This window comes from Argopecten irradians, chromosome 5 (assembly GCF_041381155.1).
Source record: "Argopecten irradians isolate NY chromosome 5, Ai_NY, whole genome shotgun sequence".
Taxonomy (NCBI): domain Eukaryota; kingdom Metazoa; phylum Mollusca; class Bivalvia; order Pectinida; family Pectinidae; genus Argopecten; species Argopecten irradians.
The window spans coordinates 18,241,836-18,250,828 of record NC_091138.1 but is presented as its reverse complement, the minus strand read 5'-3'; positions in this window follow the sequence as shown (position 1 = coordinate 18,250,828).

The following is an 8,993-nucleotide window of genomic DNA, read 5'->3' as shown; positions in this document are numbered from 1 at the left end:
TCTTTTCTCTTCTTCCTAACTTTATCTTTCTTAAATGCCCCACTTTTGACCTTTTGAGCTGAGCGTTCGCCCCTGTGAGGAAGGCTCTGGGTTCTGTCCCCTGGCCGAGGTGGGGTGCGTGGTATGTTATAGTTATATAACACTATAAAAATGACAAAGTTCCACTATATAGGAAGACAACACGTACATACCACAGTCTCCCAAAACATGCATTTCATACACGGGATACCGTCCTTAAATGACCCTGGCTGTTAATTAGATGTTAATCTAATACACCAAACCAAACCAAACTAAGACTTATAAATAATATATTCCGTATTCTATAAATATCGTTATGAACTATAATTAATTTTCCTCAAATTATTAACTTTTTGACTTTCCACGATTGATAATTAAAGAGACAGAATTTCAATACTTAGATGGCGGTCAAAGGAAAAGGGTAATTCATCCATTTAAGCATTGAAATAATGATAAATTGTACAGGAACTATTGTTTCATGTGAGTTAAAATAAATATGCATACATTACCGTCAATTATGCTAGATAATTTTCCGTATTGTTACGACAAAATATCAATGAGGGACCATTGGTATAGTTCGTTGCATGGTGTCACGCGATCGCTTGCTAACAATAGACGTTTCACACGATTATTTCACTGTCGTATCCTGATTTTTAACAACAAAGTTTTTATATAAAGTCATTCGTAAGCACCAAACAAGATCAATTTGTGACCGAGCATTGTAAGTACTTTGTTTGTTTGTTTGTTTGATTAATTAACGTCCTATTAACAGCTATGGTCATGTAAGGACGGCCTCCCATGTATGCGATGTGTTGCGTGTATGTTGTGCGAGGTGCGTGTTTCGGGAGACTGCGGTATATTCATGTTGTGTCTTCTTGTATAGTGGAACTTTTGCCCTTTTTATAGTGCTATATCACTGGAGCATGCCGCCGAAGACACCAAGCAACACACCCCACCCGGTCACATTATACTGACAACGGGCGAACCAGTCGTCCCACTCCCTTTTTGCTGAGCGCTAAGCAGGAACAGAAACTACCACTTTTATAGACTTTGGTGTGTCTCGGCCAGGGGACAGAACCCAGAGCCTTCCTCACACTGAGTAGTTTTGCGATTCAATAACTTCCTTTGAGCGCAACTTCATTTCAATGTAGTGAAGTGGTCATTTGTAAGAGTGTTTCAACATATTTGATTCAACTGAAACTAATTTCAGCTACTTATACTGGAGTCGCAGTCGACTAATCCTTAAAAATGGATTAAAACTAAATTTTCCTGGTAGACAAGTACAACTTGTTTGTACTAAAACTATATGCAAAGATACGGCGGCGTATTAGGGCCACTATATCTTGTACATATAAGTTAATATCTTGTACGTACAAGTTAGTATCGTGTACGTTCTAGTTAGAATCTTGTATAGATCTGCTGTTCACCACTGAAGAAATAATCTTAATAATTGTAATTTGAATTTGCCGGAATATCAAGTAAAACTGTTCATGTATGATTACTTGTTTTGTTTTGAAAATGGCGTTGCATAGTTGCTCCAATTATATGGGAAATTGCAGAAACCTATATGTTTTTATGTTGGGGTTCTGTGTACCAAATTATATCAAAATCTGTCAAGTAGTTTAGGAGGAGTACGCCGGACAAAGTTGTGTCTACAGACAGACAATCAGACGGATAGATGGGCAACACGATTCCAGTATACCCCCTTAACATCGTTGCGGGATAAAAAAAATAAAACAGGAGCAGACGGACTCGTATTTTTCTTCGGTGACAAAAGTTAAATACATGTACTTTACACTTAAACGATCATTGGAAAGTTTGAGCTTTCATTTTACTTCAGAATACAAGTATTGGATATAATTAACTACATTCCGATAAAAGTCCAAGGTATTATGTCCTATATGGAATGAGTTACTGCTTGTACAGACAACACAGGCAAAACAAATTATTTTATACACTGTATGTGTTTTTTTGTCTATTACACATATATACACATGATTAAACATTAATTATTGTCCAAATAATGATTATAGTTACTTTATACTCCCTTATAGACATATACATATATATTTTAGCAAACTTATCACAGCACCACAATACAACAAAATTTCGCAAGGTATTCTTTATTTCCCTTTGGCTTAAACCAAGAGTACGTAATATACGTATTGCTTCCTGCGATGCCATTTTGATAGTAAACGAAATTACCTTTAACACCGAGTTTCAACATTATATTATCTTGTACGTACAAGATACAAGATAGTATCTTGTATGTACAAGATAAAATTATACAGTGGCCCTAATACACCGCCGTAGCAAAGATTACCGAAAGTATGCGATTATGGATTATCAGTGCGGTATTGTCTTTACGTTATCCAGTAAAGAGTCCGATTTATGGTGATTCAAGGAAGTAAAGATAATGTAAATTTAGTCGCCTTTTACGATCATGAAATATGGGTAGCAGATACAATACTAACGCTCTAGAGCAAAATAAGTCTTACATTGAAACAATTTTCATCATTATTCAAAGATATGTTATATCCGATTTTGGAAATCGAAGAGGTTACATTATTTAAATTGTTTCTGCTGCTGATTAACGCTAAACATTTATTAAGGGAGTGGGATGACTGGTTCGTGCGGTGTCGGTATAATGAGACCGGAAGGGGTCTATTGCTTGGTGTCTTCAGCGGCAGGCTCCAGTGATATACATGTAGCACTATAAAAAGGGCAAGAACCCATTATATAGGAAGACGCAGCACGAATATACCACAGTCTCCCAAAACATGCACGTTGGGCGTTAGAATTTTACCTGCTGCCCCTATTGCATGATCGTACAAGGCGATTAAATTTAGGATCTTATCTTTTCTTTTTTCCTAAATTACTTTATTCTCCCTTATCATCACCTCAATTTTGGTCGGCGCTCACCCCTGTGAGAAAGGCGCTGGGTTCTGTCCCCTGGCCGAGACACACCAAAGTCCATAAAATTGGTAGTTTGGCGCTCAGCATACAGGGAGTTGGACGACTGGTTCGCCCGTTTGTTTGTTTGTTTTATTGATTCAATTAACGTCCTATTAACAGCTAGGGTCATGTAAGGACGGCCTCCCATGTATGCTGTGGATTGCTTGTATGTAGTGCGAGGTGCGTGTTTTGGGAGACTGCGATATATTCGTGTTATATCTTCGTGTATAGTGGAACTATTATCCTTTTTATAGTGCTATATCACTGAAGCATGCCGCCGAAGACACCAAGCAACACGCCCCACCCGGTCACATTATGCTGACTGACAACGTCCGTTGTTAGTATAATGTGACCGGGTGGAGGGTGTTTCTTGGTGTCTTCGGCGGCACGCTTCAGTGTTATAGCACTATAAAATGGGCAATAGTTCCACTATACAAGAAGACACAACATTAATATACACGCACCTCTTACAACATCCACGCAACACATCGCATACATGGAAGGCCGTCCTTACATGATTATAGCTGTTAAGAGGACGTTAATAAATCAAACAAACAAAAAATCGCACTTCATGCACGCACATACACGACCGACCGTCTTTAAATGACCCTGGTTGTTAACGGTACGTTAATTTAATTAAACGAGGTAGAACAAAGTTAGGTAGGAAGCATATAAAGTCGCCTTAACGACCATGCCATAAGAACAGCAGGCACAATACTAACTCTAAAATACAAGACAAAGTAGTTAACATATTAGCTGGCAGGTATTATCATGGTGTCGCCGTAAATAACACGTACGTGTCTTACAGAAACAGACAACGTCACACTAGGTATAATCGTGTAAAATACTACGAGTAATAGAATCTTTTCCGCCTTGGGTGTGTGATAACGAAATCATAACCCCATAAATGTCTCCAAAAACACGCACCTCGCACTGCACACACAATGCGCACATGAGAGACCGGTCTTACATGACCCAAGCTGTTAATAGGACGTTAAAATAATCATACAAACAAACAAAAAAACAATGATGTCATTGTCACAGGCAGGAAATGATTATGTTTCTCCCACAATTTTATATCATTGGATATTTCATATCGATTAAAATTTCTCGCCGCTACAAATATACTTTTACGCAAGGAAAAATAGGCATGTAAACGATGCCAAATATATTAAAAATCACAAGGAAATGCGGTTGTGCTTTTTCACTTGTGCCAACTGAATGATACCGCTCCGAACCTGTAACGATATTAGTTGCAGTTGCCGTTTCAATAGTATTGCTAGTAGCTGTATTAGATAGAGGTATCTCCGGAGGCATGCTTCAGTGATATTGCACTATAAAATGGGCAAGAATTCCACTATTGAAAAAGACACAAAACGGATATACCGCGATCTCCCAAAACACACACCCGCAACACACCGTGGGAGGCCGTCCTTAAATGACCCTGGCTGGACGTTAAACAAACAAACAATGGCGACTTTTTTGTCGTTAAATATTGCATAAATGCCGGAAGTTATTAAGTGACTGTGGGTTTTTATATCAAGTTATGAGTGTCGGGTACGCTATTTTCCGTCTATTACTGACATACAAGTTTACTCACTCTGGTCAGTCGCCTAGTTTTGCCACTAGGTAGTTGGCCGGATTTATGTTGACCAACTGGACTCCATAGAAATCGCTGTGTGTTGGGATTTTGCTGAGAAACATTCGTTACTGGAGCGAGATAAAATGGATGGTCATTGTTGCAATAGTTTACAGGACTTCCATTGCTAAAATCTTTAAAGGACGCTAATATATCAAACAAACAAACTTTATAGGTTTGGACAGGCCATTTTGTTTTGTTTTCGGACGTAGCATACGTTTGGGACATACTCTCACGAATATAGTGTAAATTTACATTGCATTTATGCAATATTCAAAGACTCAAACACACAAAAACTCGCGATTGTTTGTTTGTAACGTCCTTATATCTTATACGCGTTTTTGTATGCCGTTTGTTGTATGTTAAATATTTAAGATTCGTTGCGCTATCGAAGCAAAGTTTAACATCTCCCCAAAACAGTGACGTATGCCCTCTCCCTTGCTCTCATCCCGAAAGCGGCTTGCAGGTAGGGCATTAAATTGTACCTGCTGCCCCTATTGCATAATCGTAAAAGGCGACTAAATTTAGGATCTTTTCTCTTCTTCCTAAGTGACTTTATCTTTCCTAATGCCTCCCTTGGCATCGCTTCACTTTTGGCCTTGAGTTGAGCGTTCGCCCCTGTGAGGAAGGCTCTGGGCTCTGCCCCTGGCCGAGAAACACCAAAGTCTATAAAAGTGGTAGTTTCTGCTCCTGCTTAGCGCTCAGCAAACAGGGAGTGGGACGACTGGTTCGCCCGTTGTCAGTATGTGACCGGGTGGGGTGTGTTGTTTGGTGTCATCGGCTGCATGCTTGAGTGATATAGCACTATAAAAAGGGCAACAATTCCAATATACAAGAAGACACAACATGGATATACCGCAGTCTCCCAAAACATCAACATACACGTAACACATTGCATACATGGGAGGCCGTCCTTACATGACCATAGCTGTTAATAGGACGTTAATTAATCAAACAAACAAACAAAATCATCCCGAAATATAGTGTCTTGTTCATCCAAAGTATATTTAGTTATGACGTTGGTGTTTTTATTGCCTAACTGTCCTTTTTCATACAATGTGTCAATGTCAGCGGCTAGTGGCTTATGCCTAAGTCCTGTTTTATTATTGTCTAGATAACTAGACTTGTAACCAAATCTGTTTCTCTTAAAGTACTCTCTCAAATGACCCCGTCATCCTATTAACAATCCTGGTCTGAACCATTTTGGCGCACAGATATGATAATATTAGACAGGTACAAGTTGAGCTTAGTGACTGGAATTTCATGAATAAGTCGCTGTTGTTTTTTATATTATCTTTTCTTTTCTTCCTAACTGACTTTATCTTTCCTAATGCCTCCCTTGGCACTGCCTCACTTTTGGCCTTGAGTTGAGCGTTCGCCCCTGAGGGAAGGCTCTGGATTCTGTCCCCTGGCCGAGACACACCAAAGTCTATAATAGCTGCAATATTGTAGCTCAAAAGACTTTTTGACAGAAAATGATATCGTCTTTAGAGCTACAATTGGTGCCTATTACTGCTAATGGAGCAAAGTAATGATTATGCAAACCATTATAAAACGTTTGTTTGCATTTTTATCGTACTTGTTTGATATTGCTTACCTACTAGGCAATAAAACTGAACCACATAAAATATCAAATTCTCATCGAGGCATTATTTTTTACATAATACATATGAAGGTCATTCTGAAGGGAATTTATACGGCAAGTCCACAAAATTGTGAATTTCACGTCTTGTGAGCGGTACGCGGTTAGGGCGTTAGAAATTGTACCATGCTGCCCCTATTGCATGATCGTAAAAGGCGACTAAATTTTAGGATCTTATCTTTTCTCTTCTTCCTAACTGACTTTATCTTTCCTAATGCCTCCCTTGCACCGCCTCACTTTGGCCTTGAGTTGAGCGTTCGCCCCTCAGTGAGGAAGGCTCTGGGTTCTGTCCCCTGGCCGAGACACACCAAAGTCTATAAAAGTGGTAGTTTCTGCTCCTGCTTAGCGTTCAGCATACAGGGAGTGGGACGACTGGTTCGCCCAGTTGTCGAGTATAAATGTGACCAGGTGGTGTGTGGTTCGTGGTGTCCACTTCGGCGCATGCTTCAGTGATATAGCACTTTTAAAAAGGGAACACCGTTCCACTATACAAGAATATATAGCACAACACGAACATGACTTACCGCCGTCTACCCAGTACCCACTCACCCTCGCCACATACATACACTCAACACAACCGTGCATACATGGGTGGACAGGTAACCCTTAACATGACCAAAAGCTTGTTAATAGGGACGTTTAATAAGATCAACCAAACATAACAAACAGGTTAGATATTAAGTATGGTAGTTAAAGTTTGTTTTATAGACAGGAAACATTATAAGTAAATACTTGGTAAATACGCATATAATAATTGGGCAACGCACACAAAAAAAGTATGTATGAAAACTATTCCCGAGTGATATGTCGGAGGCAGTGTTCCACTACGGCACATAGGGACCAATTCGTACCCGGCGAAAGGTATAGTAGGACGCGGGTACGTATATTCGTTCTAAGTCTATAAAAGTGGTAGTTACTGCTCCTGCTTAGCGCTCAGCATACAGGGAGTGGGACGACTGGTTCGCCCGTTGTCAGTATAATGTGACCGGGTGAGGTATGTTGCTTGGTGTCTTCGGCGGCAGGCTTCAGTGATATAGCACTATAAAAAGGGGGCAACCAGTTCCACTATACAATAAGGACACAACCTGAATATACCACAGTCCTCCCTAAAAACAACACACACCATCGCACAACATACACGCAACACATCGCATTACATGGGAGGCCGTCACTTACATGACCATAGCTGTTAATAGGACGTTGATTAATCAAACAAACAAACTTTAAGAAACGAACGTAACAAATTTACATTGCTTAGGTTATTCTTCATTGTAGTAGAGATTTTCCTGTTCCAACACAAATTTTTGCAATGCTTGACTCAATTAATTTCCAACAATTCGATGGCGTATGGAATTGAGGGTAGATATGGCCTCGTCATTGGGGGAGCTTCATCGAAAGGCATAGAAACGGGCGGCTGTTGATGTAGGGAAGGTTTGAAGATTTAGTAGATCAGGTTTTGTACTTAAATACAGAAGGATCGCTATATGTAATCATCCAAAGAGACCATCTCACTTAAATCAAATTACTCATCGGTGGTTAGCCCTTTAACTAGTTCATGTTCGCCTGCACTGCAAAATATTACCGGTGTCAAAAATATTACTTTGAACATTACAAGTGTTCCAATACGGCCGGAAAAGTTCGTATTTTAACTCGCCCTTTATGTCATTAACACCAACAGTCACTGCTTCAAACATCTTCAAATCTTGTTAAAATCGTTGAAACGGGATGTGATGAACTTTGTCTTTAAGGTTTAAGACCCTGTTGAAACTAAAGATGTTTTGTATGCCTTAATATCATTTCTTAGGTGTACTTCAACATAACTTAGTCTCTCTATCTCTCTCTCTTCTCTTCTCTCTCTCTCTCTGAAATCTTGTGCATATGTTTATATATGCTATTTTGTGTGCTTTCTTATAATTTTATTAATTATAAATTTTGTAGGGAGAGGGCTTAATATTTTTCATAACTTCTTTGTGCAATATGAAAATTAGACTAATAATGTATTATAACGATATCATAAAAAAACACACACAAAACAGAGCAGTGAATATCCATGTTGATATTCTAAAAGAATAACAAAAGTTTGATAGCATAGATTAATTATATTCAAGACAGAAATTAAACCATTTATATTAACTTACTGGTTTTATTTAACAGCTTTCTGACAGGACGGTTATGAGATAGAATATAGAGATAGGTAAAATATATGAATGTTATTTTTTTCCTCGCCTGAAGATAACTTTTTCCAGGGCCATCATTGGAGCCTCGAATGCAAGGGAGGCGACGATGGACACAAGGATCGACAACATTAAGGTTCCAAGGAAAATGAAAATCTGAAAAACGAAGCAAACATTTTTTTTTTTTTTTTTTTTTTTGCAATTCATATATAAACAGAAGAACTGAAAATATAACTAAAACAATTTCAAATCAGCAAAATACCAGCCTACTGTGTAGGAACATTAAAGCATAGTTAATATCAAATATGCTAAACCGATGACGAGTGGTATTTTTTCTCTATCGAAAACAGGAGCAGACGAATAAGTGTTTATCTTCAGTTTCAAAAAGTTACTCCATTACCACCAATGGAAACTTTTAGCTTTTTATTTTACTTCAATTTAAAAATATTAACAATAATTGCGTCCCGAAAACATTTCATGACACTATGCCCTATATGAAATGAAATACATAAAAAAAGCAAAACAAATGATTTTATATGTATTTTTGTGTTAATTAAACACATAT